This window comes from Micromys minutus (genome assembly GCF_963924665.1).
Source record: "Micromys minutus genome assembly, chromosome: 33".
In the NCBI taxonomy this organism is placed as follows: Eukaryota; Metazoa; Chordata; class Mammalia; order Rodentia; family Muridae; genus Micromys; species Micromys minutus.
In genome coordinates, this window is record NC_137968.1 from 7,972,158 (window position 1) to 7,998,705 (window position 26,548).

Below are 26,548 nucleotides of genomic sequence, written 5' to 3' on the forward strand. Positions count from 1 at the left end.
GTTTAAATGGGATGCCTCTGCCAGCAGTGCTTCTACAATTTATAGATTTTTTTTTTGACCTGGGGTTTGGACATGGACGTTAACATCTGGGTCTTTGTCAAGATTTTAATTTTGTTTTACTAGTGACTGCCAATAACAAATTTTGTCACTTTCTCTGGACAGCAATTTGGAAAATGATGCATGAAAATAATTTTCTATTTTTTAATTAGCAGAGCTATTATTATATATGTGACTAATGTGGGTATTTGGAAAGTACAGGGCCTCACCGTATAGCCCCATCTAGCCTGGGATTCATAGAGATCACCCTAAGGTGCCCTCCTGAGTACTGTGCTTAGAATGTGTATCCTCATGTCCAACTTAAGATAAATACTTGATTTTTATCCCATAGTGTAAGCTTATGATTTAATTCCAGGTATCAGTGAGGAAATTGCTTTTTCAGGAAAAAAATACCATTTATCCTATGCTTAGAAACAAGTTTTGTTCAGTCAGAGTATAAAGAAATCACAGCTTAAAGAGGATTAGGGTTCTTTCATGTCACTTTTATGTGCTTGCTTATTATCCTGTATTTTTGAGAACATGATTATTTTAAGAAACAACACATGATTCTTATTTATGAAGTGATTTAACTGTTTCATTGCTGGTTTCTAATATTTCCTACTTAAAAAAAGAAAAAAAAGTGAGACGGCCTAATTAAGAACACTTGGATGTTTACAGTGTGCCAACGTGCTCACTTCTAAGTGTGCAACATGGCAAAGACAGTAATAATATCTTGGTGCTAGCAAAATGGCAAGTCAGGGCTTCCCCCATCCTTCAAAGACAACACCCACAGAGAACTCATAACAAACGGAATAACTTACAGAAGAATCAAGGGCTCAGTAAAACCTCTTTAAAGCATCGCAGAAGAATACTCACACGCAAAGGATTGTTGGTAAGAAAAACAACAGCAACAATAACAACAACAACACAAAAACATTCCCCTTGAAATCTCAGAAGCCACCTTGGGCAGAGATCAAAGGCCAATACAAAGGCCAATACGTCAGAGCCCAACACTAGTATGACTAATTATTTAATATCTACATCTAGTCTTTGATTCCAGAACACTTCAGAGGCATTTAATGTATGCTTGTGGTCTGCTACTAAGGCAATAGAGAAATATATGCTGCATAAGTAAAAATGAAAGAAGAGCACACAGTATAGTAGCTATATTTATAGATTATGAAAAAAGGATACTAAAAAATACACTCATAAGAAAGATCAATTTATATTTATATAGAAATGAATATGTATAAACATACAAAGTAAACTTAAAGAGAAACTATATAATAAAACATTAGGGATTTGTCACCCTGCTTTCGACTGTGAGTCAGGAAAAGTGTGTGGCTGTAGGACATTCTATTCAAGGGTAACAGCATACATAATCTGGACAAGCATGGGAAGAACAACCCCAGGACAAGTTATGTGAATCCTCAAAGCAAGCTTTAAAAGGAGCATGGTGGCGCACATCTGTAGATTCAGAATTTAGGGGGAGAAAGACTGAAAGCTCAGGGTCAGCCTTAGCAGTGTAGTGAGTTCCAGGCCTGCCTCAGCTATAGGAGATTCTATTTTATTTAATGCAAGATAGGAATATATCTAGTGATATGTTTCTGATCACCATTTTATTAAATTAGGAATTTAAAAACAGAGGAACATCTGGGAACTCACAAATATGTGAAAATTAGCCTACTTCTAGAGTAAAAAAATCAAAACATCAAAATTACAGTGAAAAAATTGAAAAAAAAATTAAGGAACATGAATGGATACATAATATACGAAATTTTTTAGAATACAGCAGAAAATAGGTCTAAGTGGGCTGGATATCTACACTAATATATATCTATATCAAAGAGAATAAAGATCCTAAGTAAACAACCTACAGTAAAACTTAAAGAAAATAAAAAAGAAAAGAAGAAACCAAGCTCAATTAAAAGAAATTAAAATTAAAGAACACGTCAATGCCAAAGTGGAGAATAGAAAACTAATGAACATGGTCAGGTTAGTCCCTGCACTCAGAGGGTTGAACTCCATCATATAGCACATGTGTAACATAGCTCAGGTCTGACTAACATGCTTGCCACATTGGTTTGTAAAAGGTCTTCATAACATGTGAGCTTATAGGACAGCATTTTAAACTCTATAAGTGATAATAAAATTAACAACTCTGACTGAACACTGAGATGGGTGTTAGTTCCCAAGGGAGAGTTTCATGTTTCTGGCTCCAGGATGATTTCCCAGAAATGACTCTGATTAAATGCTTCTCAGAATAAAACATAAAAGGTACTGGCCCAAAGGCCAACTGGGTCCCCTTGGGACTAGAGGGACCCTTCCAGGATGATTGTTGTTACTGTAATCTGTCTTCTACAAAATGTATAAACGGTAAGTTAAAATTAAGATTGCTTCAGTATCTTGACTGAGAAACTGCTGAAGGTTGATCACGATGTGCTAGAAAAATAAACCTCTTGCTTTTGCACTAATCGGTGTCTTCTTGTCTCACTCGGGTTCTTGGGGCACAGATCATCCAGGATCTGAGATCTCTCCCACAGTGGGCACTCAAGACCACCTATATCGGAGGACCAGGCTTGAGTCTGAGTAACTGAAGATAGATGAGAGGTCTATTGAACATTACTGTCAATTAACAACGCGCAGGATGATGTAGTACTTTTTCCACTAATGTCATAGAACCATCCAAGTCATCCATAAAGATTCAATCAACTCTATTTCAAACTCCTGTTAACATTGATACCTTGCATCCTTTCCTGAAGGTTCTCAATTTTCTTTGCTCAGCTTATCAGAAGAATTACTATCTTTGGTGCATAGGGACTCAGTATTTTATAAGGTTGTCAGCTACATTAGCCTCTAACAAGTGAGACCTTTGATGTTACTCACTTACCTATATCTATAAGGTCTTAGATGACACCATTAGAATGGCAAAGGAACCCATTACCTCTGCAAAGTGGCAGGGCAGAGAAATATATGTATATATATATATGTGTGTGTGTGTGTGTGTGTGTGTGTGTGTATTTTAACCAACTATACATACATTGATAGAGGGCTAATATCCCAAATATATAAAGAATAAAAAAACTGGATATCTAGTAAACAACTAACCCAGTTGAAAGATAGAGTACAGACCTACAGTGAATTCTCAAAAGAGAAAATTTAAATAGCTGGGAACCATTTAAAGAAATGTCCAACATCTCTAGTCATCAGGGAAATGTAACTCAAAACGACTTTAACACTTTATCTTCCAGCTGTTAGATTGGCTAACATCAATAAAAAAATTTCAGTTTATGTTGGACATTGGGTAAGATGATCATTCACCCACTGCTGATAGTGTAAACTCAAACTTGTATAGCCACTACAGAAACTGGTGTGGTGGTTCCTTGGAAAAATAAAAGTCAATCTAACTCAAGAACTAATTATACCACTTTAACCATATACACAAAGAATGTTTCATCGTATTACAGAAATATTTGTTAATTGCATGCATTGCTGTTCCATTCACAAGGTCTAGAAATTGGAAACCTAGATGTCTGTAAACAGAGGGATAAAGAAAATGTGATATTTTCACAATGGAATATTATTCTACGATTAAAAAGGAAAACAGTGGTTGTTGAAGATGAAAAGCAGGCCTGCAGTGTGTTTTTATTGATCCTCTGAGAACAGCTCAGCACATTCCCCCATCACCACTCAAATAGTCAGGGAATGCTACTGCATTCATTTATATTAATCTCATACAGGGCGCTTGTGTAACTAGACAAATGGTGACAAATATTGCTGTCAACCATGTTTTCACAAGTTGTGTCATTGTGACATGTTTTTGACTAACCATGCTACATTAAAGTCTCACAGTGTGTACTCATGAATCTGCAACCTGTGCTATCACAGTGTTATCTGCATCCACACACAGACCTCCACGGAGATGTGGCTGACTGGCACATTCATCAAAGTTGGGTACACAGTGGTCTCCAAGGAGTCCAAGTATAGTCACAGAAGTAAGTTCCAAGAGTATCCTGACACCTACCTTTGGAGCCTTAGGCTATGTATCCATCTGGTAGCTTAGATTTACAGCCTTTAACTAGCAGCTGATCAAAACAGATGCATAGACCGACAGCCAAACATTAGAACAAACCTGGGGAGCACTGTTGAAGAGTTGAGGGAACAACTGAGAAACCTGGAGGAAATAGTGACTCCAAATGAAGAGCTGCAAAATCAACTAACTTAGACTTTGGGGGTTCTCAGAGACTGAACCATCAACAAAAGAGCATGCATGAGCTGTACCAACACTCGCCCTACTTCATATATGTAAGAGATGTACAGCTCAGCTTTCATGTGTGTCCCCAACAACTGTAATGAGGGTTTACCGTGACTCTGTTTTCTGCCCGTGGATCCTGTTCCTCTAACTGGCTGTGTGGTCTGGCCTCAGTGGGAGATAATGTGTCCAGTACTGCAGTGACTTGAGATGACAGGATGGGCTGATACTCAGGGGGGGACCTTGCCTTTTCCAGAGGTGAATGGGAGGGGTTGGGGATGGAGCCATGGGAGGGGGGAACTGGGAGAAGGGGAGGAAGTAGATTGGATGTAAAATGACTAAATAAATAAAATGGAAAGGAAAAGCAAAATAACAAAATTTTAAATAAAGCATGAAATTAGAAAAAAATATATTTCGAATGAGGTAACCCGGGACAGCAATGACAAATATGCTATGTGATCTCTTATATGTGGGATTTAGCTGTTAAAGATTAGAAAGCTATGCAATCCATAGAACCACAGAGGTCAGGTGTAGGGTAAGGGCATGGGTGGCTAAAGAGGCAGATCTCCCTAGGAATGGTAAGTACAATAAATAGTTACAGATGTCCCAAGATAGCTGGAACAAAAGGATCAAACAGGCAAAGCGAGGGAAGAGGACACAAGAGAGGAACTATGGGGAGGACAGCTAAAACTCATGACCACTTGAGGCATCTTATAGAAACTAATTAAGCAATAGAAACCTCCTAAATTGTAGACATGAATGAAGGTGACCCAAAGGAAATCACCAAATAACAAGAGCAATAAAGCCCCAAATAGACATCTCTTATCACCAATTAGCTGTTGATGAAGGGGGTCGTATGGAAACCAACAAACAACCCAGGATCTCAGCAAACTGAAGGCAAGTTCTGCTTGATGAAGACAATATCTGCAGAACTCATTGAACATAGAAAATTTGAACTGGTGCCTACTAATGCCTTCATTTCTACTAGTTAGTTTTCTTAGAACCAGGAGGTACTCTGTGTGCTACCAGTGGAGAAAAATAAACACCAACCTAGCTACAAACTCTTTCATCTAAAATGGTATCCTGCCTGCAAGATACACTAGTGTAATTGTGGTACAGAGCTTTTTGGAGTCAACCAATCAGTATTTGATCTGAATGAAGGCCTACTTTCAGTCAGATAGAACCTATATTTAACAAAGTTTGGGTGGCCAAAAAACCTGAGAGTAGACTTCCAAGAAGCCTCAGAGAAAAACCAAAGACACAAATACACAATGTAGTGATAAAAGTGATTTCTACCAACATTCTGCTATATTCATAGATGAGTGTCTTGCTCAGATACGATCAGAGAAGCATCTTTCTGCAGCAGATGCAAACACATATGAAGACTCACATCCAGGAATTATGGAGGAGAGAGAGAGCGAGAGAGAGAGAGAGAGAGAGAGAGAGAGAGAGAGAGATATTGAGAGAGAGAAAGAGAGAGATTGAGAGAGAGAGAGAGAGAGAGAGAGAGAGAGAGAGAGAGAGAGAGAGAGAGAGAGAGAGAGATACTCTCTAGTTTCTGTTTTAATATGTTTCACCTTCTATGCCTAACAATGTTTCCAAACCTGAAATTTTGGAAGGAACATGCTCAAATGTGCAGATATACCACATGATTCACTGTAGCAGTCATTTTCAACACATAACAAACACTTCATTACCCAGCATGAACTTAGCAGTGATTTTTTTTTTTAGTTTATTCTCATGAGGAAATATTTAAAATCATTCACAATAGCAGTTTTCTTCTACAATTGATTTTTTTATTAAACAATCTTATTTTTTAAACTTTATTTTAAAAAACAAAGATAAAAAGAAATTTTAAACATCTTTGCATAAATGTATACAAATACATTTTTGTCAGTGCTTGGCTTTTTTTTCTTTTCTTTTCTTTCTTTCTTTCTTTCTTTTTTTTTTTTTTTTTTTTTTTTGGTTTGATACTCTGCATTAAGGTTGTACTAGTTACAATGAGCAAAAAGTACATGTAAAACAGAAGGTAACCTGGAATTAGTCAACGTTTTCTTGGTGTGTAAGGATTGATCATAATGTTTTTTGTTTGTTTGTTTTCTTTTCTTTTCTTTTTTTTTCTTGAACTTCACACAGTCTGTTAGTTGTTTCTGGGGCAGTCAGAGCCTCTGGGGTTAGCATCCCACTATCACTGATTGCATATTATGTCTGATCTTTTGTGACTGGGTTATCTCACTCAGGATGATATTCTCTAGATGCAACCATTTTCTTAAGAATTTGGTTAAGTCATTGTTTCTGATAGCTGAGGAGTACTCCATTGTGAAATGTATCACAATTTTGGATCCATTCATCTACTGAAGGACATCTTGGTTCTTTCCAGCTTCTGGATATTATAAATAGAGCTGCTATGAACATTGTGGTGCATGTATCTTTGTTGTATATTGGAGTGTCTCTGGGGTATATGCCCAGAAGTGGAATAGCTGGATCTTCAGGTAGTACTATGTCCAATTTTCTGAGGAATCGCCAGACTGAATTCCAGAGTGGTTGTATCAGTTTACAACCCCACCAGCAGTGGAGAAGTGTTCCTCTTTCTCAGCATCCTTGCCAGCATCTGTTGTCATCTGAGTTTTGGATCTTGGCCAATCTGACTAATGTGAGGTGGAATCTCAGGGTTGTTTTGATTTGCATTTCCCTGATGGCTGAGGATGTCGAGGACTTCCTTAGATGTTTCTCAGCCATTCCACATTCCTCAATTGAGAATGTTTTGTTTAGCTCTGTACCACATTTTTAATAGGGTTGTTTGATTCTCTGGTGTCTAGCTTTTTGAGTTCTTTGTATAACTTGGATATTAGGCCTCTATCTTATGTGGAGTTGGTAAAAATCTTTTCTTTCTTGACAATGTCCTTAGTCTTACAGAAAGTTTGCAATCTCATTAAGTCCCATTTGTTAATCTTTGACCTTAGAGCTTGAGCCATTGGTGTTTTTTTCAGAAAATTTTCTCCTGTGCCTATGTGTTTTCCCTACTTTCTCTTCTAATAGTTTCAGTGTATCTGGTGTAATGTGGAGATCTTTGATCCATTTACACTTGAGTTTTGTACAAGGAGATAAGAAAGGGTCTTTTTCATTCTTCTGCATGCTGAGTGCCAGTTCGACCAACACCATTTGCTGAATAGGCTGTCCTTTTTCCATTGAATATTTACAGCTCCTTTCTCAAAAATTAGGTGACCATATACGCGAGGGCTCATTTCTGGATCTTCTATTTTATTCGATTGATCCATGTGCCTATTTCTGTACCAGTACCATGCAGTTTTCCGCACAATTGCCTTGTAATATAGCTTGAGGTCAGGGATACTGATTCCTGCAGATATTTTCTTGTTGAGGATGGATTTTGTTATTCTAGGTCTTTTGTTATTCCAGATAAAATTGCGCATTGATCTTTCCAACTCAATGAAGAACTGGGTTGGAATTTTGATGGGGATTGCATTGAATCTGTAGATTGCTTTTGGTATGATGGCCAGTTTTAAAATGTTGATCCTTCCAATTCATGAGCATGGGAGATCGTTCCATTTCCTGAGATCTTCCTCGATTTCCTTTTTTAGAGGTTTGAAGTTCTTGTCATACAGGTCCTTCACTTGCTTAGTTAGAGTCACACCAAGGTATTTCATAGTTTTTGTGACTATTGTGAAGGGTATCTTTCCCCTAATTTCTTTCTCCACATGTTTGTCCTTTGAATATAGGACGGCTACTAATTTGTTTGAGTTAATTTTGTATCCAGCCACTTTGCTGAACTTGTTTATCAGCTGTAGGAGTTCTCTGGTGGAATTTGTGGGGTCACTTAAGTACACTATCATGTCATCTGCAAAGAGTGATGTTTTTACTTCTTCCTTTCCTATTTGTATCATTTTGATTTCATTTTGCTGTCTAATTGCTCCAGCCAGGACTTCCAGTACTATGTTGAATAGGTAGGGGGAGAATGGGCAACCTTGTCTAGTCCCTGATTAGTGGGATTGCATCAAGTTTCCCACCGCTAAGTTTGATGTTGGCTATTGGTTTGCTGTATATAGCTTTTATAACGTTTAGGTATGGACCTTGGATTCCTGTTCTTTCCAGGACTTTTAACATGAAGGGGTGTTGAATTTTGTCAAATGCTTTCTCAGCATCTAGTGAGATGACCATGTGGTTTTGTTCTTTGAGTTTGTTTATATGGTGGATTACATTGATGAATTTCCTTATAAAAACCATCCCTGCATCCCAGGAATGAAGCCTACTTGGTCATGGTGAATGATCGTTTTAATGTGTTCTTGAATTCGGGTTGCAAGGATTTTGTTGAGTATTTTTGCATCAATATTCATAAGTGATATTGGTCTGAAGTTCTCTTTCCTTGTAGGGTCTTTGTGTGGTTTAGGAATGAGGGTTATTGTAGCCTCAAAAAATGAGTTAGGTAGTATTTTATCTGATTCTATCTTGTGGAATAGTTTGGAGAGTATTGGTATTATGTCCCCAATAAATGTCTGATAAATTTCTGCACTGAACCTGTGTGGACCTGGGCTTTTTTTGGTTGGGAGGTTTTTGATGACTTTTCTATTTCTTTAGGTGTTATGGGATTATTTAGATGGTTTACTTGGTTTTGGTTTAACTTTAGGATCTTGTATCTGTCTAGGAATTCATCCATTTCCTCCAAATTTTTCAACTTTGTGGAGTATAGGCTTTTGTAGTAGGATCTGATGATTTCTTGAATTTTCTCAGTTTCAGTTGTTATGTCTCCACTTTCCTTTCTGATTTTGTTAATTTGGATACTCTCTCTTTGCCCTCTAGTTAGTCTGGCTAGGTGTTTATCAATCTTGTTGATTTTCTCAAAGCACCAGATCTTGGTTTTGTTGATCCTTTTGATGGTTCTTTTTGTTTCTATTTGGTCTATTTCTGCCCTAAGTTTGATTATTTCTTGTGGTCTACTCCTCCTGGTTGTATATGCTTCCTTTTTTTCTGGGGCTTTTAGCTGTGCTGTCAAGTTGCTGATGTATGTTCACTCCAGTTTCTTTTTGGAAGAGCTCAGAGCTATGAGTTTTCCTCTCAGTACTGCTTTCATTGCATCCCATGGGTTTGAGTATGTTGATTTTCGTTTTCATTGAATTCTATAAAGTCCTTAATTTCTTTCTTTCTTTCTTCTTTGACCCTGCTATCATTTAACAGAGCGTTGTTTAGTTTCCATGTGTTTGTGGGTTTTTTGTTGTCTTTGATGTTGTTAAAGACCAGTCTTAGACCATGGTGATCTAAGAGGATACATGGGAGTATTTCAATCTTCTTATATCAATTGAAGCTCGTTCTGTGTCCAATTATGTGATCAATTTTCGAGAAGGTGCCATGAGGTGCTGAGAAGAAGGTGTATTCCTTTACTTTAGGATAATATTTTCTGTAGATATCTATTAATTCCTGTTGGTTCATAGTCTCTGCTAGCTTAACAGTGTCCTTGTTCAGTTTCTGTTTCCATGATCTGTCCATTGGTGAGAGTGGGGTATTAAAATCTTTCACTATTATTGTGTGGAGTGAAATGTATTTTTTGAGCTTTAGTAGGGTTTCTTTTATGAATGTGGGTGATTTTTTATTTGGAGCATATATGTTAAGGATACAGAGTTCCTCCTGACAGATTTCCCCGGCAATGAGTAAAAAGTGTCCTTCCTTATCTTTTTTTGATAACTTTTGGTTGGAAATTTACTTTATTCAATATTAGAATAGCCGCCCCAGCTTGCTTCTTGGGGCTGTTTGCTTGGAAGATTTTTTTCCCACCCTTTTACTCTGAGATAGTGTCTGTCTTTGTCTCTGAGATGAGTTTCCTGTATGCAGCAAAATGCTGGATTTTGTTTATGTATCCAGTCTGATATCCTATGTCTCTTTATTGGGGAGTTGAGTCCATTTATGTTAATACATATCAAGGAATAGTGGTTGCAGTTTCCTGCTATTAAAGCTTTTGTAGGTTGAGTTGTGTCTGTGTCTCTTTCTTCTTTTGGTTTTCTTGTTTAGGAGTTTTCTTGTTTTTACTAGGATGTAGTTCCCCTCATTGTATTGGGTTTTCCACCTATAATTCATTGTATTACTGGGTTTGTGGTCAGATATTGTGTAAATTTAGATTTGTCTTGAAATATCTTCATCTCTCCATTTATGGTGATTGATAGTTTTGCTGGGTATAGCAGCTTGGGCTGGCACTTGTGCTCTTTTAGGGTCTGCATGATGTCTGTCCAGGCTCTTCTAGCTTTCATAGTCTCTTTTCAGAAATCGGGTGTGATTCTGATTGGTCTGCCTTTATATGTTACATGACCTTTTTCCCTTACTGCTTTTAGTATTCTTTCTTTGCTTTGGGCACTTGGTGTTTTGACTATTATGTGTCGGGAGGAATTTCTTTTCTGGTCCAACCTATTTGGAGTTCTGTAGGCTTCTTTATGCTCATGGTCATCTCATTCTTAAGGGTAGGGAAGTTTTCTTCTACAATTTTGTTGAAGATATTTACTGTGCCTCTTAGTTGATACTCTTCTCCCTCTTCTATTCCTATTATCCTTAGGTTCGGTCTTCTCATTGATTCCTGGATCTCCTGGACATTTGAGGCTAGGAGCTTTTTGGTTTTTGCATCTTCTCTGTTTTGTCTATGTTTACAATGTTGTCTTTGGCCCCAGAGATTCTGTCTTCCATCTCTTGTAGTCTATTGGAAATGCTTGCATCTGTGACTCCTGATTTCTTTTTTAGGTGTTCTTCCTCTGGGGTTATCTTTTTTAGTGTTTTCTTTATTGTGTCATTTTCCATTTTAAATTCCTTCTTCAATTCCTTCATCTCTTTGGTTCTGTTTTCCTCTAGTTCTTTGAGTTCTTTGAGTGTTTTTCTTGTTTCCTCTTTAAAAGCTTCTGATTCTTTTTGCTTTTCCTCCTGTTCTTGTTTAAGGATTTCTATCATCATCTTGAGGTATGATTTTAGGTCTGTGTCTTCTCTTTCTGGAGTGTTTGGCATTCTGCTGTTTGCTGTGATGGGAGAGCTGGGTACTGGTGTTGCCAGGTTGTCTTGGTTTCCTTGGGATATGCTGTTTCACTTTCCTCTTGCCATCTTTTTATCAGTGATATGTTCTTGCCTTTCCCTTGTACCTGGTCTGTGTCCCTGGATCTCCGCTGGTCCAGGTGGCAGATGGTCTGAGCCCTGTTCTGTACTCCAAAGCCGCTGGGTTGGAACAGAGGTCCCAATGCTGAGTTCCTGGTCCCTGGATCAGGCAGGGCAGAGGCGCGCTTTTTGTGCTCACTCGGCAGAGATCTCTCTGCCCCCTGGCTACTCTGATCAACATCTCACCAGGCCTGTACCTTTGGGAACTGCTGGTCCAGGTGGCCTACAATTGATTTCTAAACACCCAATTTCTTTAGTCCTTGAGGAAGAGAGAAGGAACAAATAGGATAATTGTGAACTAGACACTCTAACTATAGACCAAATGCTTATGCATTTTGAGAATTTCTGCATGTAGTAATGAATTGACATTGATGTTAACTTTTTGTTATCCCGAAAACATTCCAATTATCATCTTTTTATGAACTAAGTTTTCACAATTTTTAACATCCCATGGGGAACAACTCTCTTCTCTTCAAGTGTTTTATTTACTTTGCTATGAAGATAAGTAAATCTATATTCATCACTGGTGACTGCTTGAGGATCTGAACCTAGAATATTACAGTTTTTAAAAAATTTATAATATCTACCACTACACCTGGTCCATATGGATGCTTATCTGTCAATTCTGAGCAAAATTAATTATAATAGTACAAAGCCAAAAGTAATCAGTGTCATAGATGATATAAAGAAAAATGACCTAGGATTTCTTTATAAAATGATCACTTCCAGCTGGAAGACTAAAAAATATTTTACAAAAAAATTGGAATCTGAGCCAGTTCTCTGAAGGATGGGTAGAATCTGCTCATGCTTACATGGAAGAGCTGACTGGGCATACCGAACTCAAGTTGAGGGAATAACATATTCCAATAAAAAGACCAGCAAGGACAGAAACTTCAAAGGTCTGAGTTACAGAACAATGGAGTTGTGGGAAACAGCCTGATAAAGTGTTTGGAGGCAGATTGTCAAAGGGTACCAGGGTTTGAATCAGAATATTATTCTCTGGCTAGTACAGGGATATGTTAAATTTTAGACAAGAAAGTAAATATTTAGAGCTAAGTCCTGTGAAAATTAAGCTGTTATACAAGTTTCAATGTGTGGTTGTGATAAATACTATAACCATGACAACTTAGGAGAAGAAAGTATTTATTTTGTTTTACAGGTTATAATCCATCATAGAGAGTTGTCAGGGTATGAACATAAGCAAGAACCTAAGGCAGGATCCATGGAGGGATGTTGCTAACAGTTTCATATTCATTTCCTTTTTTATACAGCCAAGACCTCATGCTTGGTGGATGATACTGGTCCACAATGGGATGGATCCTCCATCGTCAAGTCACAATCAAGAAATGACAATTGGAACTGATCTGGGCAGTTCCTCTGTCAGTTGGGTGTGAGCTAGCTGTCATACATAAACTACATGAGAGAGGATGTTGTTGAAGACAGAGAAGGGAAGTGGATGCATGAAAGAGAGAATTAGAAATTCCCAGCTATCAATCATCATGCCTCATGATAAGTGAGGATGGAAACATGAAAGGGAGGTCATGGGAGGTTAAAGTTTGAGACACTAATACCTTAATTATTTAAACATGATGAGTGTGAGAGGCAGAGGCTGTGGTGTGTGGTGCCAGACCACACAATCGAAGCAACCTAGTTAGATGGATGTTAACTACTGATGTTCAATAAAGAATCAGGTTGGATACATTATGTGAGGGCTGTTTAAAAATAACATCAGAATTATATTGACTGAGGAAGATTTCCCAAGGAAAATGGCTGTAGAAAGACAGATGTTCACAAGAAAAAAACAGATCCAAGGCAGTTTTGGGAGACTATATATTGAATTATGTAGGGTAGACAAAATAAATGAGAAAAGAACAGTTTACAGAAATTGATGGATTCATAAGTATATTGGGGATGAGAAGAAGAATGTAGGGTAGGCAGATTGGTGAAAATGATATCTGAGGCCAAATTCTCTGTTGTTTACAAGGGAACAAGTAGTGATAAAATCAAAAGAGACACAAAAATTTGTCTTTCATGATGTTCAAAGCCCCGAGATTGAAGAGAAAGAATGTAATTTTGGATATCCAAGGTCAGAAGGTTCTGATTTATACTTCTCTACTTTTGAATTGGGTCTGATTTTTGTTGTTTGGTGGTTGAGTGGAAGGAGTCGGGGCGGGGGAGAGAATGAAATTGAAGATGCAGAAAGAATGGAAAATATTACAAACAAGATTGTGTTTGACAGGCCTTCAACGTGGGCTACCAAGGTCAGATATGGAAGTGCTAGACTTGGTCAGGAAAGGGATAACAATTCTCTGTCTGAGGGCAGAAAACCTTGACAATGAAAACTTAGTTATGTGAATTCAGTCATGAGTAGCTTTTGCAGATTCTCTTGCTTTTCAATTTTCTTATTAAATAAGGTTATTGGCTAGTTGGGAAAAATATTCTTATAAACACAAGTTCATATCCCGAATCATTGAGGTAGATTATTACTCAAGTCTTAATCAATTCTGAAGTCTTTTCCCCAAAGAGATGTGGAATTTGAATTCTCTGCTATTCCTTTCTGGGAATGGAGTCTGTGGTTAAAGAAGTGTTTAAGAACAATAAATAGTCAGATGATTAGAGGGATGTTTTCTAATGACATTTTACTTGTTTGTCTGCTATAAACTCTGTAATTTATTTCACCTGGCTGGAATCTACATTAAAGAGTTATTTGGTCAAGTTTTTTGAGTTTGGTCACTTTTTGGAATATAGACATCTTTCATTGAATTTTCTTTCAGTTTGTAGTTTTATGTCACCATTTTCTAAAACTCCAAGGATGACACATTAATCAATTTAATCACAAGATCATTTTAATTATAGGCTCTTTAGTTTGTATAAAATAAGTGTTGAATTTATTTAATTTTATTGAATTTGAGGATCTTAGCAAGATTATGTATTTGACTTGTGGAATAAATCAAAAATTAAAACAAACAAAAATGAGTGGTGGATCTTGAAGATTCTAGAATTTCTCATAAACATCAATAGTCAAACAGGGATAGTTTGATAATTATTATTTTTTAACAAGAACCATCAATTGTATAGTACTTCCCTTCACATACTCTTTTTTTTTCCAAAATAGTCTGAAAATATTCCAGTTTTATTGGTGTTATTGCTTTGTGTAACTTTTAATTTTGTCTTTACTGTATGTGCACAAATATATTACTGAATTTTTCTCATCTGTAGATGTACTAAAATGAACCTTGTCTGTTTTTTTTTCTTTTTTTTTAGGAATAACTGATAAGTATTTTCTGAAATTTAATTTACTCATTTTGAGAAGGAAACTTCTTTCTTTTTTCTTTCATTCTTTCTTTCTGTACACATGTATGTAAAAGTGGGGGAAGCAGGGTCAGCTGCTAGGAGTTGAATCTCTCATAATGTTGGTTTTAAGGATCCAACTTAGGTCATTAAGTCAACATGCTCAGTAGGAAATACCTTTAGCCACTTTGGTGGCTTGAAGAAGAATAAACCCAACAGGCTCACGTATTTTCATGTTTGATGCCCAGTTAGTGGAACTTCATAGGGAAGAATAGGTGATGTAGCCTTGTTGCAGGTGTGTCACTGAGTATAAGCATGAGGTTTCACAAGCATATAACAGTTCTTGTCACTTCTCTCTCCACCTCCTCTTTGTGGAACCGGATGTAAGCTCTAGCACCATTCTTGACGGCCTGTTGAGGTGCCATTCAGAGGATGGCATGACCTCTCACCATTTGAACCTACAAATCCCAGGAAGCTATTTCTTTTATAAGCTGTTCAGGCCATGATGTTTTGTAACAGCAATAGAAAAGTGACTAAGAGACTCATTGGATGATTTTCTTGGCCTTTGGCCAGGATATTATTTGATAAGTACTTTAGAGACTTTTGATGTTGTGCTAGTTACTCATTTTTTTCCTATGACTGAAAAGGAAAAAAAAATGTACCAGAAGAAATTATTTATTTTTTCTAACAGTTTGAGAGTAAAGATGATCATGTTGGGGAAAACATAGTGGCTGAATGCAAAATAGTTGGTTATATTGCACACAGTTGGGAAGGAGAGAGATGTGGATTCTGAAGTTCAATTTACTTTCTTCTTTTTATTTTTCTTTATTTTTAAATTAATTGCCACAAGCCCATGTAATGAATGCATGGGTCTTAATTTCTCAGCTAATTTTTTTCTGAAATTAGCCTCATAGAGATACACAGAAGTGGATTTTCACAGCAATTCTAAATCTAATTAATCAAGTTAACATATAAGATTAATTAGCAAACCTTTATATTTTTTGTCAACTTGACACAAAAATGTCACATTAAGCTCTAACTTCCTTCCTCTAACTCCAAGGTCTCCTTTTCCTCTCACAATTTGCAATATACTTAGTCGATTTCTAAAGAACCCATGATTTTAACAAATTAAAAATTATTCAAAAGTCCAAAGTCACATCGGAAAATAAAAGCTGTACACATATTCATAGGATGGAGAACAAAAACGAAAGGCAACAAAGAAATGTTTACTTTCCAAAAACAATTGTAGGTAGTAAAAGATTTCCAATCAAATAAGAAGAGACAGTAGTGTAAGAAGGACAGATTGGATGAAAGCAAGATCAAAATCCACCAGGGTATACATCCAATTTTGCAGCTCCAAGATGGCTGCCTGGGGGAAGTGCTGGGCCTTCCAGAGGACTTGGTTATCCCCAGTACTTCAGCTCTACCACCTGTAGCACACACAGCCTTCTTCTTGAACATGTTTCATTTTGAGCATGCTTCTCTTCTTTGTTTCATATTCCTGATATCTTTAACATCCCAATATCCTTATCATGATTTAGGCTTTACCCTCTCCTCTTCATTCTGTGGTCTTTTAAAGCCCCCTTTTTTAAGAGCTCTGACTAACTTTCATTTGCTTGTGGAAATCTGGTACTTTGGTCCAAGCCTTTATAATGCCCTCACTATTGAATCTTGCATGGCTAAACATGCTAAACACATTCACATGGAACTTGCTACTGAGTTTCATTGCAAATTTATGATGCAACCTAGGCCACATAGGCCACAGTTGCACTTTTTGCCTCCGTGTGATAAACCTAGAAAGACACATTTCTGGTTGAATTACTTAGGGGGAGAGAACACCTCCGTGATGTTTTGGTTAAGGCTGTCTCCTTTCAAATGAAATGCGGAGCCTTCTATCGCTGAGGCTTTTTTCTCAGAATATCTTTCATATCTTTCAGATAAAATTGGAGATTGCTCAACAATGAGTTTAACCCATTGAGACATCTGTTGTTGGACCCACACTGCCCTATCTGCATCTTTATATTTGGACACATTCCTTTCTGCCACATACTTCAAATATTTCTGTTCCACTCACTTTCACGACTGCAGACCTGGATAAGAGAAGCGAATGATAACCATTACTCTGACTAAATTATCTCTTTCTTGAAATTATTTCTATCAAGTGAAGTGGTTAATAACTTTTGAATTCAACTTCATATTCTCAGGACATAGGAAGAAGGGAGGCCTAACCTTTTCCAGAATGGAGCAAAACTACCCTTTAGCTTACTTCTAAGAGTCCTTGTCCACTGAAACTTCGTGAGCTGTGTTTCCCTGTACACATTTCCCTTTTTATGGTCTTCTAAATTGCAAAGGATGGCACAATGGGTAATTGGCTAAACGAAAATTAGAGGCCTTTCCAACCTTGAAGTACCATATTTTCTACATTCCTCCTGCAAAGCAGTCCTGAAAGTATATGAACCACATAATAGGTTACATCACCAGCCCCACTCTGTTATTTTTTATATTAGTTAGTTTTCTATTGCTCTGATCAAAGACTGGACAAAGGCAACTAAGGGGAGAAGGAGTTTATTTTGTCTCCATGTTTATGAAAGAATAAAATCTATCATGGCAGCAGGGTCATGAGGCATCTGCTGTCCAGAATTAGGAACAGAGACCAATGAATGCTGGTGCTTAGTTCAGGTTTCTCCTATTTAATAAGTTCATAATCCAGCCAATAGAGTGCACTCCCCATAACAAAGGACAAATTGTTTCTAAAAATAGCTTCATAGATGTAGTAGATTGTCCCAAAGCTGTTCATATTTTAATGTTAATTTCACTTCCCCAAGGAGGGCTGCCTAGTCATATACTCATAAGGTGACTTTATCTGAACCTTCCCATCTTAGTTAGTAAAATAAAGGAAAGCCAATGACTGGGCAGGGTAAGGGAGGTGGACAGAGGGGATCAGGGGGAAGGGGTCAGAAGACTACAGGGAAGAGAAACTCCAATATGGAAGTCCAGAAAGACAAGCTAGATCCAGGTGGGCTTAATTTGCATTAAACAGCTACGAACATTAAGGATTTTATAGGTCTAATATCTCATACAGAAGGGCAGTTTGTATGTCTATTTGATGTAATATTGCTATGTCGAGGATTTGTGGGTTGAGAATTGAATGCATAAACCTGTATGGAAAGATATAGGGTTGTAGAGTTGTGTTTGTGTTGGTGAGCAAACATCCTGGGACAGAGGCAGAAAACAAGCAGTGGAAAACTGCCAAGGGAAGGGAGTTGCATGGACAAAGTGTTGATCATCTTGGACTGATCAACAGAGGTGTGTGTGGCTCTGTACTAAAATTGGGTCCCCAGAGTGAGGCAGGGTGCTGATAAGGAGATAAGCCATTTTTAAAATTTTAAATATTTACTGCAACTGACACACACACCTAGAGGTGTGAGGGTATGTTCTGACCAGCATAGCTTAGGGACGGACCTAACTCAGATGACCTAGTAATGGAGCAATTATAGACACACAGAAAAGCTGGCGTCAGGAGGAAGGGCTGTGGTCTCTGATGATACACAACAACTGGGAAACTCAGTGATTTTATTATATACATCTCTCAAAAGGCAGATTAATTATATACAGTTGAATGAGGGAGACTAATCCCAGCAAAAGCTACTATGATATAGGAGGAGGAAGATGTGGTTGATAAATTCTGTATGCACTGTGTTTAGCTCAAGGTCAACATTTTATCAACATCAGAGTCAGACCAGGGGAAGTTGAGTCTTTCCTTTTTCCTGATACTGACCTGGAAAAAGCCATGCCATTCCTAAGAGACTGAAGCACTGGCATCTGTGACAGGGTATACAGGCATACACTCATTTTTTACAGAGATCCTAAATGTAGCCAAACTCAAACTTCAACTAATTATCACAAATAGTTTATGTAAGTTCTAAAACTTACTGCTAATATCTAGATTTGAGTAATAGAGTTGAACAGCTGTAATTTCAGTTTGGTTTAAAACAGAAATGCTAGAGTGAATGCAGACTAGATAGTCACAGATTTTTAGTGTAAAGAGAAACTTTAGAACATTTTTAGCCAAATGTCTTTTTCTGGATGTTTATGTGCCTGAGACAATATAAATGATTGTTACAGGAGAAGACATTCGTGTCATGTTCTATTGTAGCACTGTACCCTTAGGGTTATGCAATACACCGTACATAAAATCAATGGCCATTTTTAGACATTCAAAAACAGATGGCAGTTTTATTTCTAAGCTTATATATTACAGGTTTATATCTCTATTGGGATATGCAACTTAAGGGATATTGGTATGTCAGTAATATTTAAGCCATGGAACAGGGGAGGTTTTGTGGGAGACAATGCATATAGACCAATTATTGTCAGGGTCAGCATTTCAGCATACAGGAATATCCAGAGTTCTCCTAGAGACAGAGGATCTCAAATTATGAGAAAATAAGTCAATTGCAAAGGAGGTAAAATAGGCAAGAATATATAATCATAAAAGCTCAGCTGTAACAGCAAAAGAATTTCCAAATAATGGTGGCAACATCTGACAGTGACAGTGGTCACTTGCGTGTCGTAATATAAAACATAGACAACAGTAAACCTAAGAGATTCACAAAAGTGTTATCGAATGCAATATAAAGAAAATGTTTATAATACTTAAAACATAGTAGCACAATTTATTGAAAGCTTTGGCCTCCACATACATACACAATATTCACTAGTTAACAGTTTCCTAAGACGATGAAGTTACCTTAAACTCCCCTAAGGCCAAAGCTATTCCTTAATATCTTAAAATTAAACAGAGAATTTTCTAAAGCAGGACTGTGTGATTTTTCTGGTGGTGCCTATTTAATTTCTGAAATTTAACAAAATGTGAAAGAATAGAAGAGTCTGGCTGTATTAGTTTTCAATGGCTAATCTTAGGAAGTTATATTAACGCATTTAAAATATGTCTACCATGACGGAAGAGCTAACACAAGCAGTTCAGCACCTGCCCTGTAAACATATAGAGTGGAGTCACTTACTCAGAAACCACATGACGTCTGGCTGCACTGGTACATATTTGCATGCTCCTGCAGACGGTGCACACAGAGATCTCTGGAGCTCGTTGACCAAACATCTTTAATCTTTGAGTGGCAGGTTTAGTGAGAGACCCTGCTTCAAAAAAAATGCAGTGGAACATGTGAGAAAGGCACACCTGACAGAGACCTCTGACACATGCATATATTTACAAATGCAGTCACACACATGTATACATCTGCACAAACACATTTACAAACAACACACAGAGAAATATTCGTATTTTGATTAAAAAAATCAAAATAACTGTGAAAAATACAATATAAGGAACAATGGGTAGATTACATTTTTACCGAAAATGAAAAAGCTAGGGTATTTTTGGCATTACTTTTGTACCTTTCTATCTAGACTTACTAAATGTTGCAATTTCAGCAACTGGGAAGCTGATCTGTGTAACAAAGGATAATACATTAGCTTTTCAGCTGGTAGGAAACATAAAATATAGAGCAGTCTGTATGTGTCTCTACATGGGAACCTATTACAGAAATAAAACCTGAAAGAATAAGACCCTTCCTAAGATTAGGATGCAAGCAGCATATTAGATGATGCTACCAAACCAGAATCAAACTCTCTACGGCTGATTATTATTGTTACATAAGAGAATATCTTTGTTCTTAGAAAACTCCACCTGCTTAAAGGCATATGCAACTTATTCAGAAACAACGTTAAAACTATATTGCAGATGTCCAGGTTCACATGTATAGAGCTACAATGGAGAAATTATAATATCAAAAGATTATAAAATTTTACAAATATGACAAAAAAAGATCGCTGTATGGTGCTTTCAACATTTCTTTAAATTTTAGATTATTTCAGAGTGGTCATTGAAAATAAATATTGTATGTCATAAATGTTTTACATTTCTTTGTTTTTATGCCTTCTTTTTATATTATATTGGGAACCTCTTCCATATCGCTGTTCATCACCAGAGGAAGTCAGGACTGGAACCCAAGCAGGTCAGGAAGCAGGAGCTGATGCAGAGGCCATGGAGGGATGTCACTTACTGGCTTGCTTCCCCTGGCTTGCTCAGCCTGCTTTCTTATAGAACCCAGGTCTACCAGCCCAGGGATGGCTCCACCCACAATGGGCTGGACCAGGGATGGCTCCACCCACAATAGGCTGGGCCCTTCCCCCCTTGATCACTAGTTGAGAAAATGCCTTACAGCTGGATCTCATGGAAGCATTTCCCCAGCTGAAGCTCCTTTCTCTGTGATAACTCCAGCTTGTGTCAATTTGACACAAAACCAGCCAGTACAGAGGTAGTAAGGAATTTGAGGAACAGATGGAAAGGAAATCAAAATCAGGATGCATTGTATGAAAGACTGTTCTTGATTAAAAAAAATAAAGAGTACTAATTCTTTACAAACATATAAATGCTTCTTTGGTCTATGGTGGACTTAGAATATTCTGATAAAATGAAAGTTGGCTTAAAAAAGAAGAAACATGAGCCCTCTTCATGCTCTTGTAATATTTAACGTTATTGTAATAATTGCACATATTTAGTGCTGGACAGACACACGTTTGTAATGAGCACATTAGGGGGCTTTTTTTGACTGAAGATTTTGATTAACTAATCAAATACTGTTTTGGTGTTTAGGGAGATATATTTAGAGTAATAGATACTTGGACCACTCATCTGATTGTACTATTGAATAAAGAATTATGGATTTCCTGTGGGTTTTGGAGCTTAGAGAAGCATTTTTCCATGACCCTTAAAATATGGACCTTTGCCTTTCTCCAAGAACATTAGTATGTATTTATCTTGTAGAAGTACAACATACCCTTCAAGTAATTTTAGATTCTTTCACTTTTAGGAATATATTCTCTTTTGGGAGATAATCAACTAGAAAGAAAACATACTTAGTGTATAAGAAATTAATAATACTCTACTTACATTTCAATTGGACAGATGATAAGGTTTATTAATACATAGATGTCAATTACAAATTGAAACTAGCAATCATCTAAATCTGGTATATAGGAGTGGTTAGACTCATGGGGTTCAAAAACAAACTTCAAGATTTGAATCCTGTTTTCTATTTCAATTAGTTGGGGTTTAGCACTAGTTAAGGAATCCCTCCTAAATTCAGTAAGTAAAGTGTAATGTAAAGTAATAGGAGTGCTTTGAAGATTGACTTTGTCAAAATATGTAAAGATGACAGTTTCCTATTTGGAACTACCAACATGAACGTTTGAGATCAGTGTTATTTATTTCACAAATTTTTTGAACACACGTGTAGTGGTTTACTTTAGTTGTCAGTAAATTAATTGTACTGAGGGATGCACAAAGATAAATATTAGTAATGTACTTTTTAATATAAGATATTTCATAGTAGGAAGAATGAATAGTCTTTAGAAACAAAGCACTTGCTGATTTTCCAGACGACCTAAGTTCAGTTCCCAGCATTCATTTCGCGTAGCTTATAACTACCTGGAATCTAGTTTCAACAGATGATACACTAGCTTCTGGATTCCATGTGCATCCTTGGATATCTTGGGACACATTTGTTGCTGTAAATATGTGAATGGATGGTTTAGCCTTTTATCGGCCCCCATATGATCTCACTCGTGGACGCCGCTCCAGTATGGAGCTGAGCACTCACATTCAGTCCCCACACCACTAGGCGATCCAGGCCACCTCTAAGAACTCAGGCACCATTCACTCCACTGCCCCACAGTTGTTTATGTCCTGGATGGATACAACCACCCTGGCATTTTCTTTCCTCCACCGCCGAGCACAAACATAGCTCTAAAGCCTGATAGCTTTTCATGTGACTTTATATATTAAATTCTCAACCCACAAACCCTCTACACAATAAGGTTATATCCAATAGACAAAGATACAAGCTGCCTTTCTATATGGGATAAAAGACCTATAGAATCCCTTAAAATATTCATAGTTACCTAACGCCAAATAAGTCCACCTGGATCCAGATCACCCTTATTAAGCTCCATCTTCATTTCTTCCTTCCTTCTCCTCCCTCCTCCTGCCTTTACTTCTACACCTTGACCTTTTGCTGCCTTTCTCTCTCAGGTCCAATCACATATTGACTAAACATAACTTTACACACATTGATACAAACACACAAACATGTACACAAATAAATCCTAAAAGCAATTGAAAATGTCATCCTGCTAAGATGTTTCCAGAAAAAATCAACTCAGGGTAGAAAGCCTGTTCTGTTTGTGACATAGTCCCAATAGGCTGAAAACCTATGAGGAAAGAAAGGAAGAGTAGACAGAAGTCTGCTTGCAGCACCCCAGCAACCTTTCTCTGCTTTCAGACTGTCATGGTATGAGCTGCTCTGCTCTGTCCTCTGCCAATATCTTCCCACCAGATAATTCTAAAAACGAGCAACCAACTAAATCTTTCCTCTCTTGTTACATTGAACACTTTTTACAGTGAAGAAAATCAACTAACATGGTGAGAAATTATTCAAGATTGTTTTGAATGATCCTGGGAATGCCTGTTTCAATACTTTTGTTAAGTGTGAGAACCCTGTACCACCACAGTGGCAAAAAGACATAGCAGAGACCTAAAGGAAAGTAGGCTAATTGAGTTATTAGAAGGGCAATAGGCTGCAGCACGTATACCTTCCCATAGTCTAATTTAGAAGATTGGTTTACATGTTTTGTTTGATAAAACTTGTCATGGTACTTGTGAACAATTATTTCAATTTCTTCTAAAGAAACACCTATGCTTAGTATATTGACAGACTCTGCTTATGTTGAACATGAGACCCAATTTTCTTAGAAAGTACTAAGTCTGATATACACTGTGCCAGTATAATTTTAATTTCACCTATTAGAAATGTTTTAGCTTAGACATCAGTTAAAATTTTCCTATTAATAATAGCGGTTGAATCCAAAGTCTTCCATCTTGTATTTCATGTCTCATGCATATAACTCTTACTTTCCTAAAAAGTTACATTACAGATAAAAAATGGTGCATGAATGAATGCATTCTGGAACTAGCAAACTGTTAATAGATTTGTAGTCTTATTTATTTTCTACTTTATAGAATTGAAAGAAAATAAGCCACCTGATGGTGGATGTTTGCTACATCCACACTGTGTTTCTGGTGGTTCAATGGTTCAAGTACACCATAAAATTTACCACCATAGAAATTAACATACAAACAATGTTTGCAAAGTATTTGGGAGTAAAATTTTACCAGTATAGGTGGTTATAATGTTGTATGCAAGTATTCAACAAAAAGATACTTTTTTGGTCACATTGTTACAAATTTATATTCTCTGTGGATAGCTATTATATTTGTGAAAGTGATGTTATCAATGTGGGAAGAATATAAAAAATACACTCCTCCTTGATTTCATTATAATTGGAAGTATTCACCCTTTCTTTTTATACTTTAACTCAATATTAAATTATTTCTAAATTGGAACTGCTCATAATTCCAAAGATAGGATTCCAAATACACTATTTAAAATTGTATTGGTGTAAGTACATGATGATCTAGTCCATGCTAGGTTTCTTTTGCCTCTGATTTTACAGGTATGCTTTGACTCAGTTAAAAAGTATTTAGGTATTTTATTTATTTATTTATTTATTTATTTATTTATTTATTTATTTATTTATCTATTTATCTATTTATTTATTTATTTTTAGCCACATAGAGTTTCTTTTCTTTTCATTTTTTTTCTCCCAAAAAATTTTTATTGGAAATGCTCTGCATTTTCATTTCAGATGTTATTTTTTTTTTATCACAATCCCATCCCCCCCTCCCATTGCCTCCATGAAAATGCTCCCTCTCCCAACCACTCTCTCCCACCTCAGCACCTTGGCAATTTTCTACCTATCTTTTTCTAGCACTTTTCTGGAAGTCATCATGGCATCTTTATAAGCCAGGCAGAAGTCTAATGTCTAGAGGAAAGTAAGGCTCTTATGTCTGAAAGTCAAGAGACAGAAGAATGTGAACAATTAGGTCTTGCTGAATCCAGTTGTTAGTGCTGTTAGATCCACCTGCTGTGCAACTATGCTTTTGTACAACTATTTCCTCCTGCAAACTTTCCGTAAAGGTGCACACACCTTGTTCTTTTTGAAGGTATATATGAGTTTTTCCAGTTGATGCAAAGCTTAAGCAAGTATATGTTTTTCTTCTCCCGTTAATTCATGTTTCCAAACCGATTTTGGGGTGTAATAAACAGGGTTAAGGATGTACTTTTCATGCTGCAACTCCTGACAGAGTCATTGTTTATTTCATTTGTGGCTTTCTTTGTAAAGTGAATGTTATAAATTTGTTCTGGGGTTATAATCTTGGAGAACCCCATTTATACAGGTTGTAGTTTTAAAATATTTATAAAACAGCATTGTTTCACTCACCTAAGTCCTTGTGATTTAATTAATGACATTTTAAAAGGATTGTAATTTTATGACAGTCTAAGTTGAAAAATTATCAAGGATGAAAAGTAGAATAAGTTTTACTAATTTGTAAAATGTTTGCGACATCTACACTGTGTTTCTGGTGGTTCAATGGTTCAAGAAATAGCATGTTGGACTTCTCTAAAACTATGTTGATTTCTCTGGCTTTAAACCCTATTATAGCATCTTTTCCATCATGAATGTCTGGAAGGCCTCTAGAGCTCAAATTACTATTTTCTCAGTAGACTTTATTCACAATTTTGAACAATTATTTGTCACATCAAAGACTTTATAAACATTGGTGGTACCATGGTTAAGATGTACCATCTGACTCCTCCCCTCATGAATCTCTGAGCCCTGGTGATCTAGGTTGATTAAATTATTCAGTAAGACCACATTAGAAAACCACCTTTCAGAAAGAAAGAAAAATGAAAGAAAGAAAGAAATTACCTTGTTCTAGGATTTTTAACAAAATTGAGAGAGTCCTGAAAATAAATATAAATTTTCTAGGTGTCGGTGAAATATTAGTTCCATAAGCCCCTGTGTATACAAAATCCCATGAAGCTTCACACCTCTACATGGTGAATTACTTGTCTCTGATTGACATCTACTCTTCTCCATAATTTACATCATCTTCAAATCATTTGTAATACTGAATATTGTATATATGGTCAGTAATAAACTGTAATAATATAGAGTCAATGGAGTAATTATAAGAAGATAGTCTATCCTTATTTAATACAGATCCAATTATCTTTCTAAAATGTTTAAATCACAATTAATTAAGTCCTTGGTATGCAGTGTATAAATACCCAAAACTGATTACAATTTATATACTATTCATAACTTATTAGTGTACATTAGCCTCAAATTAGTGTTCTTAGTGATTCCTAGGTATTTAAATGTTTAAATCTTATGGAGTCAGTTACATTTTTATCTTTAATGCAAAGCTGCCTTCTCGAGTTATTTTATAAAACAGATGGGTGAAGTCTTTCCTACTCACACAGTTCTATTCAGATTCAGGTAAGTTTTATTAACAGAAAAGCAGCCTATGAAAAGACTCACACATGCATAAAGGCAAATGCTATGTTATACAGATGGTATATAAATGCCCACTCTAACAGAAATGACATTTTTCTAATTGATTAGCTATTTCTGTTATTTGATACGGTTCCAGAGTTTGGAATTAGCTTGGGAAACAATGGTTTTGGAAGAAACCATTTGTTTCAGAGAATATCCTTCACCTTCTGAGTAATGGCAGTTGAGCCCGTAGTGGTAATAATTGGTTTCTGTTAAGTATTATGTCTTCTAGATCATGATAATGAGCAATAACCTTTGACAACAGTCTCACTTGCTTCCTGACACAAAAGC